Source organism: Panthera leo, chromosome A1 (assembly GCF_018350215.1).
Source record: "Panthera leo isolate Ple1 chromosome A1, P.leo_Ple1_pat1.1, whole genome shotgun sequence".
Lineage (NCBI taxonomy): Eukaryota > Metazoa > Chordata > Mammalia > Carnivora > Felidae > Panthera > Panthera leo.
This window is the reverse complement of record NC_056679.1, coordinates 222,987,445-223,003,502: the sequence shown is the minus strand read 5'-3', so window position 1 is coordinate 223,003,502 and position 16,058 is coordinate 222,987,445. Positions and strand designations below refer to the sequence as shown.

The 16,058-nt window shown below is 32.0% G+C and overlaps 1 protein-coding gene across 3 annotated transcripts in view; it reads right to left on the bottom strand.

Moving 5' to 3' along the window:
- Window positions 1–16,058, bottom strand: part of CDH18 (cadherin 18) — a 532,487-nt gene that overhangs the window by 317,232 nt on the left and 199,197 nt on the right. The gene's annotated exons all lie outside the window — the stretch shown is intronic.

Sequence of the window (16,058 nt, the reverse complement as noted above, 5' to 3'; positions counted from 1 at the left end):
ATATGTTACAAGTATGTCTCAAGTCCTCTCCTGATTCCATAACACATTATACAGTACATGAACACATTTTCCCTTCAATCATTATGGGAAAGTAAGTAAGCAAACTACACTCTATTACTTTCTGTTTCTATATTAACTCTTTTACAGAAAATAAGCTACTTTTGATGTTCCTGGACTTCTTCCCTGCAATTCAGTTGATCATAGGGCAAAGTGATCGCTTAAAAACAAACAAACAAAATAACACCATGCAATTTTCTTCTCAAAAGTCAACAATGCCTTCCTATTTCTCTAAATATGAATTACAGGCACCTGGGTCTGTCTTTGAATCTCAAATCCAAAATGTATTTCCATGACTGGATCTATACATGTGTTATTCCTACACCATAGACATGCTTCCATTCCCAATAGTCATAAACACACATACCACCAATTTGGACTGATTAGCTCCTATTCATTTTGAGATATCGCCTGACTATTCTTTCCTCAGAGAGTTCTTCTATCATCATCAATCTCAGTGTTACACTACACACGAGCACATTTTATTCCATAATCCTCAATCATGATTTATAGTTGGATATGTATTTGTGTGAATGACAGTTTAATATCGATGTCCTCCATTATATCTGTTTTGTTTATAACCATATAATCCATGCTTAGAATACTGTGCAGAACTAAGGACTCAAGAAATTTTGAATGAATGAATATATCCTAAATAGTATTCAATTTTCATTAAAATAAACTCAACTGAAAAAAAAAAAAAATAAATAAACTCAACTGCAATCAAACTATAGTTCTAAATGATGCAAATCAAAGAGAAAGCTATGAGTTTAGTACAGTTTATTTTTTTAATTTATATTTTGTATTATTTTTAGTGTAGAAAATTACTTCTTAGTATATATTTTTTAATTGCTGTGAATAAAGTGACAAATCATACAAATGAAAAGAAATATCCTAGAAGAAAGGAATTGATTATATTTCATTTTAATTCTTATAACGAATGCTTGATATTTTCTTGATGAATCTCAAAAACAAAAATAAAATCCTAAATGTATCTGAAGACCCTGAAGGCTCAAATTTCAAATTAAATAACTTTTCTATGTGAGATCCAGTGCAATTTAATGTTAAAAATCCATTGAATAAAAATCAATAAAATAATGGAACATTTATCCTGAGAATAATCTAATACCTATGTTGAAAAAAACTCGTTTTCTTAGGGAAAATTCATGTTGAAATAAATGAGACTATAATTAGTTAAGAAGTGCTATCAGATTTTTAGAATGCATATTTCTACTCTTTCATATTTTGGGAACATTTAGATTAATATCTACTTCTGCATGAGAATATTGAAGCATGGTAAAACTAATAATATTATTTACATCCAGAAGAGATATTGAGAAAATTGCCTAATTCAAATATTTTTTTATATAAAGAAAAACCTGAGGCAAGATATGACCAAAAAATGGCAGACAAAGCTAATAAAGACATGTATCTTAATATAAATGATAAAAAGAATGTAAAAAAATAAATAAAAGTTAAAGTATTATATGAGTGAGCTAGAAAAAGTGAAAGATAGTTTACTGGGGAAAAGGAAAGGATAGAGAACTTAGTACCACAGAGATCATATCCAACTAGCAGTCAGCTGATCCTTCTGGAGGGAAATTAAACTGGATAAAAGTTCTGGGGACCTAGAACTTACTTTTTACATCTCCTAAATATTAGAAGTCAGGACTTTTAGTCTCCTAAGGTATAGAATTAGAATGAAGGTATCTTCATTTAGATAATGAAGATATCTAAAGAAAGTAAGACTACAGGGGCGCCTGGGTGGCTCAGTCGGTTAAGCGTCCGACTTCAGCTCGGGTCACCATCTCGCGGTCCATGAGTTCGAGCCCTGCGTCAGGGTCTAGGCTGATGGCTCAGAGCCTGGAGCCTGCTTTGGATTCTGTGTCTCCCTCTCTCTCTGCCCCTCCCCCGTTCATGCTCTTTCTCTGTCTCAAAAATAAATAAACGTTAAAATAAATTAAAAAAAAAAAAGCAAGACTACAAACAAACAACAAAAACCCTCCATGAAATGAAAATTAGACTACTTACCCACCAGTTTAAGAAAGTACAGGGAGGTTAATGTTCTATGAGGAGTTCATGGCTCTATTAGGAGTTCTGCAATAAACTGAAACCAAATCCTACAGCCCAGATGAAAGGTGTAAGTTTTATATTTTTAGTGTTATTTGCATTCTTTTTGTTGCCATTTTCATTGAATGTATAGACAAGAAACTACTTAAAAATTAATATTCACGGGGCGCCTGGGTGGCGCAGTCGGTTAAGCGTCCGACTTCAGCCAGGTCACGATCTCGCGGTCCGTGAGTTCGAGCCCCGCGTCAGGCTCTGGGCTGATGGCTCGGAGCCTGGAGCCTGTTTCCGATTCTGTGTCTCCCTCTCTCTCTGCCCCTCCCCCGTTCATGCTCTGTCTCTCTCTGTCTGTCCCAAAAATTAAAAAAAAAAAAAAAAAAAAAAAAATTAATATTCATTCCGATTTATGAAATCAACTGGTTTCCAGCAGACAAAAAGATACGTGGCTTTTCACTGATGTTTCTCAAGCCAAAATCCCCACTCCTACTTATGCACTCTATTAAGGACAAATGAATTTAAAATTTTAAAAGGCATACTTGGATCAGAGCTCCATGACAGAAGGTAAATAGACAAAAGAAATATGCAAATTAATCAAGCAGAAAAATAAATGAGAAAATCTGAACCAGGTTGCTAAATGAGTAGATTGTGACAATTAAAATACTAAGAGAAGAAACAGGCGCCAAAATGAAAATATAGGTCATTATATATAAAAAGTAAAAATGGAACCACACACAACTAGAAATTTAAAAATGTATTCAATTCATGTGTAAGTCAAAGAACATATTCAGCTTAGTTGGAGAGAGGATTAGTATGCTAGAAATAAATTTCACAGAAATTATATCAAATAGAGATTTCAGAATGAAACAAAAAATGAGAAAATCAAAAATGCAAAGAAATAACATACAATAATTCTGTAATTACATATAAAAACCTCCATAAACATACAACTACTGATTCTACATGATTGTGGGTTGAATTTTGTGCCAGCAAACTTCATATGTTGAAGATTTAACTGTCAATACTCGATTTAGAGAGAGGGTTTTTACAGAGCTAATTAAGTTAAAATGAGGTCATTAAGCAGACTCTAATCTGACTGAAGTCCCCATGAAAAGGGGAAATTTGGACACAGAGATGCATGTGTGAGAAGAAAACCATGTAAACCTAAAGGTAAGTAGCTAAGCTAAGGAGAGTAGCCTACAAAAAGTCTTCCCTCAGAAACCACAAGAGGAATCACCCCCGCCGACATCTTGATTTCATACTGCTTGCCTTCAGGACAGTAAGACCACGCATTTCTGTGGTTTAAACTACTTGGTTTATAGTACTTTGTCATGGCAGCCCTTGCTAATTAATATATAGACTGAGAAAAATAGAAAGCCAAATAAAGAAAAGTAATCAAAGCTTGAATCTACAGTGAATCTACAGACCACAAAGAAAACAGTATAATCCTGAAATCAATGCAAGCAAAAGAAATTAAAATGATGGGGCACTTGGGTGGCCCAGTCAGTTAAGCATCCAAGTCTTGGTTTCGGCTCAGGTCATGATATTGCGTTTTTCTGAATTCCAGCCCCACATTAGGCTCTGTGCTGACAGTGTGCAGCCAGCTTGGGAATTTTTTCTCTCTCCCTTTCTTTCTGCCTCTTTCCCACTCTCGCTGTCTCTGTCTCAAAATAAATAGACTTTTAAAAATCTTAAAAATGAAATTACAACAGATTTCTCATAAAAAATAGAGTTCATCATACAATATATTCATAATAAATCAATAATGGAAAAACTCATTACATATTCCTATACACACAAAACAACGATTCAGTTAAACAAATTTTAACAACAAAAAAAAAAGAAGAAAAAAAAAACAAAAAAATTTCACTATTCCCACGCTAAACAGAAAAACAAATAAAAGAAAGATTATATTTATGGACGATAATAAAATCAAACCAGAGAGCTGCCTTGGGGGCTCAGTAAGTTAAGTGTCCGACTATGGCTCAGGTCATGATCTCACAGTTCATGAGTTTGAGCCCCGCATGGGGCTCTGTGCTGACAGCTCAGAGCCTGGAACTTGCTTCAGATTCTGTGTCTCCCTCTCTCTGCCCCTCCTCTGCTTTCACTCTTTCTGTCTCTCTCATAAACATTGAAAAAAAATTAAAAAAAAAAAAAATCAAACCAGAAGGAAGAAGGGTGGAAGCAATAGAGAACATAGGTATTGGTAAACCTGAATTAATCCAAGCAAAACCTGATGTTTGAATAATTGTAATCAAGAAAAACCTAGAAAGTACTTTTTTAATGAGGAAAAAGATATTAAACGATTGTAATATCAAAAGTGAAGAGCAAAGAGTGTTTAAACATCCTAAGTTCTTTGTATTGCTCAGGACTGCTGTAAAGGTATCCATGTTAAACTTTATGAACTGTATCAGTTCACCACAAAACTCCTAGGAGAGAGCAGGCAGTAATGCCTCTGAAGCCTTCATTGGCAACACTCAGCATCACTCATCACCAGGAACATGCAAATCCAAACTACAATGAGATATCACCTTACACCTGTCAGAATGGCTACAATTAAAAACATAAGAAACAACAAGGGTTGGTGAGGATGTGGAGAAAAAGGGACCCTCTTACACTGTTGGTGGGAATACAAACTGGTGCAGCCACTGTGGAAAACAATATGCAAGTGCCTCAAAAAGATAAAAATAAAACAATGCTACAATCTGGTAATCTCACTATGGATATTTACTTAAAGAATACAAAACAATCTTTCAAAGTGATATGTGCACATTAATGTTTATATCATCATTACTTATGATAGCCAAATTAATGAACAAGTCCAGGTGTCCATCAATAGATGAATGGATAAAGAAGTTTTACATATATATATGTGTATATATATATATATATATATATATATATATATATATATGTGTGTGTGTGTGTGTGTATACATATACACACATATATATACACACTTATTTATATAGTATATAAGTATAGTATAATATTTATAGTATATTATAGTATTGTATAGTATATATAGTATATATAGTATAGTATATATAGTATTATACTATACTTAGAGGATATTATAGTATTTATATAGTATATAAGTGTATATATATACACACACACATATATATATGTGTATATATATATATAAACACTATTTCACTTAGCATTATAGTATTTATATAGTATATAAGTGTATATATACACACACACACACACATATATATACCTATATATATATATATATATATATATATATATATATACACACTCACTAATTTCACTTAGCATTATACTCTCTAGATCCATACATGTCATTGCAAATGGCAAGATTTCATTCTTTTTTTATGGCTGAGTAATAATATATAATATATATGTAATAATATATATTATACATATGTAATTGCACATATATGTATATGTATTATACATATGTAAAATATATATTATTAATACACAATATATAGCATATATATTATATATTACTAATATGTAATATATTACTAACATATTAGTGGTTAGTAATATATTACTAATATAATAGTAATTACTAATATTAATAATATATGACATATATTATATATTAATAATATATACAACATATATGTTGAAATGGCAAGATTTCATTTTTTTTATGGCTGAGTAATAATATATATTTAATATATATACATAATATATATAATAGTATAATTGTATTGTATATTAATAATATAAAATATATAGCATATATATTACTAATATGTCATATATTACTAATTAATATATTAATAAATATTAGTAATATATATTACTAATATATATTAGTAAAATATTAGTAATATTAGTAATATAATATAAAATAATTAGTAATATATTGCTAATTAGTAATAATAATTAGTAATATACTAATAATTAGTAATAATAGTAATAATAATTAGTAATAATAGTAATAATAGTAATAGTATAGTAATATAGTAGTAATATAAATAAAATAGTAGTAATATAGTAATAATAGTAATAATTAGTAATAATAGTAATAATTAGTAATTATAATTAGTAATTATAATTAGTAATATAGTAATAATTATATTACTAATTATATAATTAGTATAATTATATAATAATTACTATTACTAATTATAATTATTATTATAATTAGTAATATTACTAATTAGTAATAATTAGTAATATTTTGCTATTACATAATATAATATATTATTATAGTAATATTATAGTAATATTTTGCTATTATATTTTGCTATTATATAATATTAGTAATATATTGCTAATTAGTAATATATTAGTAATAATACAGTAATATATGTGCTATACATTGTACATTATTAATATGCAATATATTATACTATTATATATGTATATGTAATATATATATTATTACTCAGCCATAAAAAAAGAATGAAATCTTGCCATTTGCAAAGACATGTATGGAGCTAGAGAGTATAATGCTAAGTGAAATAAGTAAGTCAGAGAAAGACAAATATATGATTTAATTCATATTTTGAATTTAAGAAACAAAACAAATGAGCAATGAAAAAATAGGAGAGAGAACAATCGAGAGACAAAACAGGAAACAGACTCTTAACCATAGGGAACAAACTGATAGTTACCCGGGAAGAGGTGGGTAGGGGAATGGATGAAATATAGGGGCTCAGGAGTGTACTTATCATGATGAACACCAGGTGATGTATGGGTTTGTTGAATCACTATATTGAAACTAATATAAAACTGTATGTTAACTACAGAGAAATTAAAATGTTAAAAATAAAGTTTATCAATGAAAAAGAAAATGGGACACAGTCATATTGCAGAAAGTAGTCACTGAACTCAAGAAGAAAAGTTCGATATATAAGGAAAGGGGAGTAAAGACCTGTTACATATATTAGATATATAAATAAATATATACTTTAAACATTAATACTCACAAGAAGAATAATGAGTGATTTGGTGCCTTAAAAACAACTTGGCACAGTAGGTATATAAAAAGTAGAAAACACAGTAACATCACCCAAATTTGACCATCCCATGTCTTGTTGTTAGGAGGTAAGTAGAAATATTAAGTTTTGACATACAAAGTCAAGAGCACATGCAAACAACTAAGAGCAAGCACAAATATCAAAAACATACAACATAAAAACTTCTAAACCAGTAGAGAGAAATGCCAGAAGACATTATAGTAGAACAGGGAACATAAAATACAAAATAAATTGCAAGTAATAAGTCCAAGTGTATTAGAAATCACAATACATGTAATGGAATCAACTCATTACTTAGAAAACTAACTTGTCAGATTGCATAAACAAATCAAAAGTTTACACCCATCTCTACATGGATGACAAAAGTCACATATAGAATAGCGTTATAGTGAGGTAACAGTACGGAAAAATATTTGAAAACATTTTGACCGAGAGAAATGTGACACAAGAACGTTAATATAAGATCAATGCTGGCAGCATTGCTATGGTGTGCTGGAAAATTCTTTGTCGTTAATGGGGGCCGGGCATTCTGCCTGTTACAAAATGTATAGCGGCATCTCTGGTCTCTAATAATGAACCGCTCGTGGTAGCACCACATCCCTGCTGGTCACAACCCCGAATCAGGTCCACGTTAAAACTTCCACAGGTGGTTGACCGTTTTTCCTTTGTGGGCTGCTTTTTCAACTAAAATGATAAATTCTAGGGGCGCCTGGGTGGCTCAGTAGGTCAAGCAGCCGACTTTGGCTCAGGTCATGATCTCGCGGTCCGTGAGTTCGAGCCCCGCATGGGGCTCTGTGCTGACAGCTGAGAGTCTGGAGCCCGTTTCAGATTCTGTGTCTCCCTGTCTCTGCCCTCCCCCGTTCATGCTCTGTCTCTCCCTGTCTCAAAAATAAATTTGAAAAAAGTTAAAAAAATTAAAAAAATTCTATTTATAATTGTGTTGACATAAAGATTAGTATATTACCAACTGAATAATATTTATTTTCGTATTTTATTCTGACTTGAAAATGCATTAAAACATTTTCTAGGCCTTTTAAGTATCACGAACCCAACTATATAGACGATTTAGGTCTGGCAAAAATTGTCTCTTGACATTACCAAAAGCTCTCAAAGATGAAAATCAGCTCACAACACTGACACACGCAGACACACACACACACACACACACACACACACACACACACACACACACGGAGGTGGGTGTGTTTTTATACTGTTTTAAAGTTCACAATGTGAATAAATATATATGCTCTGGTCATAGCAAATGGATTAGGACCCTTAAAACTGTCAGTGCAACATTAAGAAATGCCTTAATTACCTTAAACATTTTAAAATTATATTTAAACAAAATACCACATATTTTCTAAAATGTAATTAACCTTAATGAGATCAGATTTCTTAAAAAAAAATTCTGAATTTCCAAAACCTAAATGAAACATATGCCAAATCAAAATCCTCTTTTATGCATCCAATTTCTTATAGAATGGACCTAAATAGTTAAATTTCCATGATGATTATTGGAAAAGTTCCATATCCGTATAAAACCGCATACCATAATTAATTTCACACGACATCATGCCATCACATTGTCATCTGTATAAAATTCAAATGTCATATTTTGATACATAAAGTTTCCCATTTCAAGGAAGTTATGATAAAAACGTTCATAAAATTATCATCTTGACAATATTAGATGACAATTGGGACCTTTCCCTGCTGCACACTTAATATTTAATTCAGAGCTCATAATGACATTAAAGATATCATATATTCTTTCTCTGAAAAGCTTGAACCTTCCCTATCATTTTTACATGATTTATTCTCTCTTTAACCTCAAAATCATTTATTTAATTTGAAACTACAGCACTTCATATTAAAAGGTTTTAAGGTTCTCTATTCAAAAAGAAAAAAAATTTAGAATAATGCCAGTAATAGTGACGATGAGAGAAGAACTTCCTGCACTATATATTAGAAATTGATTTTCATTAAAGAATCAGATATCTTATAATTCCTTATTTGCCACTGCCATAGCTAATACCCTGAACAAGAAGAGGTCACTTAACCATTTTGAGCATCGTTGCTCTCTATTACTTGCAAAATTTGGCAAGATGGTTTCTTAGCTCCTTTATTTTCCTTGAATTCCTTCCTTATCTTTGATGTGTGTGTTGTTTTTAATAAAGCAATTTGAGAATAATTGTCTATAGTCTATACCCATCATTCAAGAGAGGATGCAGATAGGGAAGAGAGGGAGCGTGGCAGAATTTTAGTAACTAAATCCTTAACAGATGTAAGCAATAGCTTCTCTGTGTTATGGTTATTATCTAGAAAAAATTATAATAGTTATAAGCAGATACACCAAAAATGTAGGAAATGTAAGATGGAGAACATAATTTGTTTGCTTATTCTGAAAAAAATTAAGTTTTTAACTTTTGTTATCAAAATATCTTTAATGTCAGGAGAGCCATAAACCTAAACATAAAATTGTGAATAGATTAAATATCTTAGCCTATAATGCACTGCTAGGTAAAAACATACAGTTCGGTCTCTTACTTTTTGTTTATGAGTTTTATTCCATTCCCTTTTATTATCAAGCAATGCAATGTAAAAAAAAAAATCCGCTTACAGATATCCCGGGAAATTAGAACTTCCTTTGCTTTCATACAAAAATGCTTGGCTAAAGAAATAAACTTCTATAATATTATTCAAGTGAAAATAAAATGTATATATGCAGCAGAACAATAGCTAAGCACAAGCAGTTACCATTGGAAATACATGAAGTGTATTGTGAGCAGCTGTGGATTAAGACATTATTTGCAGTGGATATTTTTAATTAAATTCTACCTATTACATACACTAAATGTTCCTAATATATATTAGTGAGAGTCAATATACTTTGCAATTATAACCTTGCATATCTAAGGATATAATCTATAGGGAAATATGAGAGGTAGACGTAAAACAACCAATTTCAAGTGGCTAAGGAAACAGAAATTCAAATATATTCAGAATTATAATTTCTGGTCTCTACCATAAGCATTTCTACTTTGACACCATTTTTTATTCAATAAGTAATATTTTCTAATATGTGTGATAAACTATAGATGTTAAGGCCTAAAGAATATATTTTTTATCTACTGTCACAAATTCTGAACACCATATCCTCAAATTTCAGAAGACTCTAAGTCTAAAAATACAGCTTTAGTCAAAAACATGCTAGGAATCTCTTGTCGTTCTGATTCTAGCCATTCTGACAGGTGTAATGAGATAATGCCTTAGATGTGGCAGAGTGGCTGGAATCAAAAAGACAAGAAATGGGAAGTGTTGGCAAGGATTTGGAGAAAAGGGAACTCTCCTGCAGTGTTAGTGGGAATGTAAATTGGTGAAGCCACTGTGGAAAACAGTATGGAGGTTCCTAAAAATTAAAAATAGAATACCGGGGAGACTGGGTGGCTCAGTCACTTAAGCCTCAGACTCTTGATTTCGACTCAGGTCATGATCTCACAGTTTGTAAGCCCTGTGTCGGGCTCTGTGCTGCCAGCTTGGGATTCCCTCTCCCTCCCCTTCTCTCCTCTTCTCTCTGCCTCTCTCTCTTTCAAAATAAAAATAAATAAATACTAATAAAAATAAAAATAGAATTACCATATGATCCCATAATTGCACTACTGGGTATTTACCCAAAGGAAACAAAACACTAATTCAAAAAGATATATGCACCCATATGTTTTTCAGCATTATTTATAATAGCCAGGATATGGAAGCAATTCAAGTGTCCACTGATATGATAAATGGATAAAAAAGATATGGTATGCACACACATCCCCACATACACACACACACACACACACACACACACACACACACACACACACACACAGAAAAGTCAAGAAAAGAATGAGATCTTGCCATGAGATCTTGCAACTACATGAGTGGACCTAGAAGTTATAATGCTAAGTCAAACAAAAAGAGAAATACATCATATGATTTTACTCATATGTGAAGTTAAAAAGAAAAAAAAAAAGAAAAAAAGAGACCAACAAGCAAATGATAAAGTGACTCTTAGATACAGAGAAAACTGGCAGTTGCCAGAGGAGAGGTAGGTGGAGAGATGTGTAAAATAAAAGAGATTAAGAGTACTCTTGTCAGGCTGGGGACTGAGTAATGCACAGAACCACTGAATCATTATACTGTACCCCTGAAACTAATATAAGTATTTAATTGTACTTCAACAAAGAAAATATTGGGGAAAGAACAAAAAATGCCAGAAATCACTGCATTAAAATAATAAATTTTTATAAAGCAGTAATTATAAACAAAGTCCCAAGACAAATGGTAACTTTGGAAAAAAAAAAACAACTATACATAACATATAATTGGCAAGAAATTATTGCACCTATTATGTAAAGAACTATTAGTATTGATAAGTTAAAGAGTCCAACAAAACAATATAAGATTAAGAGACATGAACAGTCAGTAAAAAAAAAAAATGTATAAATGTGTATCCTTCAAATAGGAAAAGATGATCAATTTAACTCATAATAAGACACATGTACATAAAAAGCACACAGAGATGCTATTTTTCACCTATTATAATTGCAAAATTCCAAGTTTTACAATCCCATCTTATTGGCATTGCTATAGAGAAATTGTCACTTTTCTACATCATGGAGATAAATGCAGAATATACTACAATACCTATGGACGGGGATCTAGTAATACCTACCCAAATTCAAGATTTATCTTTTGTTTTACTTTTTATTTATTTATTTCTGAGAGAGAGAGAGAGACGGAGGGAGAGAGAGAGAGAGAAGGAGGGAGGGAGGGAGGGAGGGGACAAGTGGGGGAAGGGCAGAGACAAAGGGACAAGAGGGGGAGGGGCAGTGACAAAGGGGGGCAGAGCATCCCAAGTGGGCTCCATGCAGACAGCAGAGAGACTGATGTGGGCCTCGAACCAGTGAACCATGAGACCATGACTTGAGCTGAAGGCAGCCACTTAGCCGACTGAGCCACTCAGGTGCCCCTAAACATTTATCTTTGAATCAGAATCTCACGTTTGGAAATTTCTTCCACGGATATATGTATATTAAATGTGTGTAGAAAAACATTCATTATATTATTGCACGCAACAGCAACACAACAGCAACAATAAAAATGAAACCAGAGTTAATAAACATTCATTAAAATATCTACGGAGGAGTGGTCCCCAGTGAAAATGGTGAAATGAAACTTTCAAAATTCTCTCTTTCATAAAAGCAATGAGTAATGGGAAAGATTTCTGTTTCAATAATTTGAAATAATTATCACAACCATTAACATGGATATACAAGTTTATGGTTTGTAGAGCACTTTCTGTGAATTACCATTTGATCATTACAATAGGCACGAAGATAGATACGTATGTACAAAGATGAAATAGTCCCACGACTACTTCTAAAGTATTCACACTATGCTAGGTGCAGCAGGCATCTTAATAGGAATCCACAAACATTACCTGAAAATGCCACTAGTAAATATTTTAGATTTTGTGAGCCATACTTTCTCTGGCCACCTCTTAATACTACCACTTTTGGTTGAAAACAGCCATATAGATACATATATGCATAAGCGTAGCTGCATTAAACACACACACACACACACACACACACACACACACACACATTAGGGGCACCGGGGTGACTCAGTTGGCTAAGAGTCAGACTCTTGATCTCGACTCAGGTCATGATCTCAAAGTTCGTGGGTTCAAGCCCCACATGGAACTCTGTGCTGATGGTGCGTGGAGCCTGCATGGGATTCTGACTCCTTCTCTCTGCCCCTCTCCCATTTGTGCTTTCACTCTCTCTGTCTCTCTCTGTCTCTCTCTCTCAAAATAAATTAATAAACTTAAAAATAAAACACATTAGTCATGGAAACTGAAATTTGAATTTCATATAATTTCCATATCACAAAAATCATTTCTTATTTGTTTGTTTATTCAAAAGTGAGGATAGAGAGAGAGAGAGAGAGAGAGAGAGAGAGAGAGCTAGAGGGGAAGAGGGAGAGAGAGAGAGAAAGAGAGAGAGAGAGGGAGAGAATCTTAAGCAGGCTTCATGATCAGCACAGAGTCTGATGTGGTGCTCAACCTCACAACCCTGAGATCATGACCTGAGCTGAAATCAAATCTAACTCTGGACCAACTAAGCCACCCAGGCATACCTCACAGACATTATTTAAAATTTTTTTCCCAAAATTTAAAAATCAAAACTAACAGAAACCCAAACTTGCTTACTATGTATGTAATACCAAACTGTGCACAGACTCAATCTGGCACACAGACTGTAGTCTAACTTACCCATGATCTAAACCATAAATAAAACTTTATAGTTGAATTAGTAACATAACTACCAAACAATATTTCTCAGCTTCACCTTTAAGGAAATAGAAACACAGGGAATTAAAGAGACTTGCCAATCGTAATAGAGATAATAAGCAAAGAAGCTGTAACTCAAATCTTTGTACTCACTAATTATTGATATCTCATGAAGACATTGAATCTACTCCAATGACAGGTATTTATGGATGGCATAAATTTTAGAATTTGTGTGGTATCTTATATAAAATTATAGTCTCACTCATAATGGGGTTCAATCTGCATTTTTCATGTAAACATCAAGTTTTTATATGATTTTTGGAAAGAAAAAACACTATTGTTTTAAAATTATATAGACATTACTATATAATTTGTTCCAGGAGAAAAGGACTTACTTTCTAACCAGTGTGCTATAATATTTTTCTTACTCTAATCCTTCAATTATTTTTAAAATCTTTACATCTATGAGATATATAAAGGTATTTAACAATTCCTAGAGATCCAATACATGAGATATATTCATGCTAGTTATGGTATCTGATCTTTCATGGCCATTACCATCAGAAAAAATATGTATTATTAATTATCAATTATACATATATGTATATATAATTATATGCATGTATAATGATGTGTATATATTATACATGTGTATATATGTATGTATATATATTATACACATGTATGTATATATATGTATGTATATATACACATATATATGTATGTGTATATATATATGTGTATATATACATACATATATATATATACACACACACATAGTTATACTATTTACCATTAGAAATAGTCCTTTGATCATGGTCACAGCCACATATAAGCATCTTAGTAGTGAGCAATATATATTGACTACTGTCAACAAAATAAATACCTTCATATTAACTCAAACATTGATTAAAAATATTAAGAAAAGTATCATAAAAATATATAAGAAGTTGGTATATAAAAACACTCAGGAGCTTAACCCTAATCAAATGTCTAATAAAGCTGTTTTATAATGTGAAATATAACTGTAGTTATATACGATTATATTCAAGAGCTCAAGGATAATTTAAAATAAACTTACATAATACATCTATAAAAATACTATTTTAATACAAAAACTCCACTGCATGAATACTAATTATTTCTAATGACAAAACTGCTGACATTTCTGTGTCAGAGAAGGTCTAAGTTCATAATTTTCAGTTCTTTGGAGGAATTCCTTTTCCTACTCATAGTAATTGTAATGATTCTATTTTTTATTCCTAAGTGCTATGAAAATACATAGCTGTTTCCATATGAATGTATTTGTAAATGCGAGACATAAATTCACTTCTTGAACAAATTAAAGTAATGGGACAACAAGTACTATTCTAAGCACATATGGATCGTTGAACTTTGCAGTCTCAAAAATCAGTTATATTTGTATTTTTATAAGGATATATGTATGTACATGGAGACAGGTGACTGGAAGAAATCTGTACAATTAAGTTAGAATTTCTCATAAAGGAAGAAGAGAAGAGAAGAGAAGAGAAAAAAGAAAAAGAAAAAGAAAAAGAAAAAGAAAAAGAAAAAGAAAAGAAAAGAAAAGAAAAAAAAGAAAAAAGGAAAAGACAAGACAAGACAAGACAAAGTGAGAGGGTCAGGTCAGATAGGGAATAAGAGAACCACATCCTTGGGTATAACAATTTATATTTGTCCACCAATACTAGAAACAGTAGAACAGATACCAATTTCCACAGAACCTCTACCAGCTTGAATAGCTTCACAGACTTCTACCGCCTCCTGATGGGTAACAAGCTCTCAACCATATGCTCATTGGCACCCAGGCCCAGAAAGAATGTCTGAAATTGATCAACCTAATAAGGCTTCATCTTTTACTAGATGAGGTGACCCAAGAGGAAATGAAAGTCGTCCGATCTTTTCCTTTCCAGCAAATTTTGTTTTTTGTTTTTAACATGGATTGATATGACAAGAAATATCCATAACAAAATATTTATATTAATAAAATACATTTTCCTTTTCGGGTACTCCTAAAGGGGGGAGGGCATTTTTTCTGTTTTTTTTTTAATTTTTCTTTTTCTCAAAGATAATAAAGAATTACAGAAAAGTATTCTGAAGTTCATAATAAAAACACGAGTTTCAAGTAATTCAATATATGTGTGTGTGTGTGTGTGTGTGTGTGTGTGTGTATACACACACACATAATTTTAGCACATTTGTTTACATCTACTTTGTGGAATACTTTGTAGAAATAAATAAATGATGAAGATGAGTTGTTTCATCTCATTTTAATATGCATATAAGAAAAAGACAGAACCGTTTCAGATCTTTTCTTATGTACCACATTCTGACTCCTCAGCTCCTGCTGGCTATGGAAATACAGCTGCAACCCAGTCCCTGTTGGATCAGGGGTGAAGCAGATGGTTTGTGATCCTGTACTGCCTACACATTAGGGAAGCACTATGGCTTGGATCTTGGATGCAGTAGTATTTTTTTTTTTTTTTTTTTTTTTTTTTTTAGTACTAACAGTGTTAAAGTGAAAATAAATAGTCAAGCAGGGAGATGAAATTCACTGAGCCTGCAGTCATGGAGATTCTACTGCTGTGCTTACTGTTTCTCCCAGA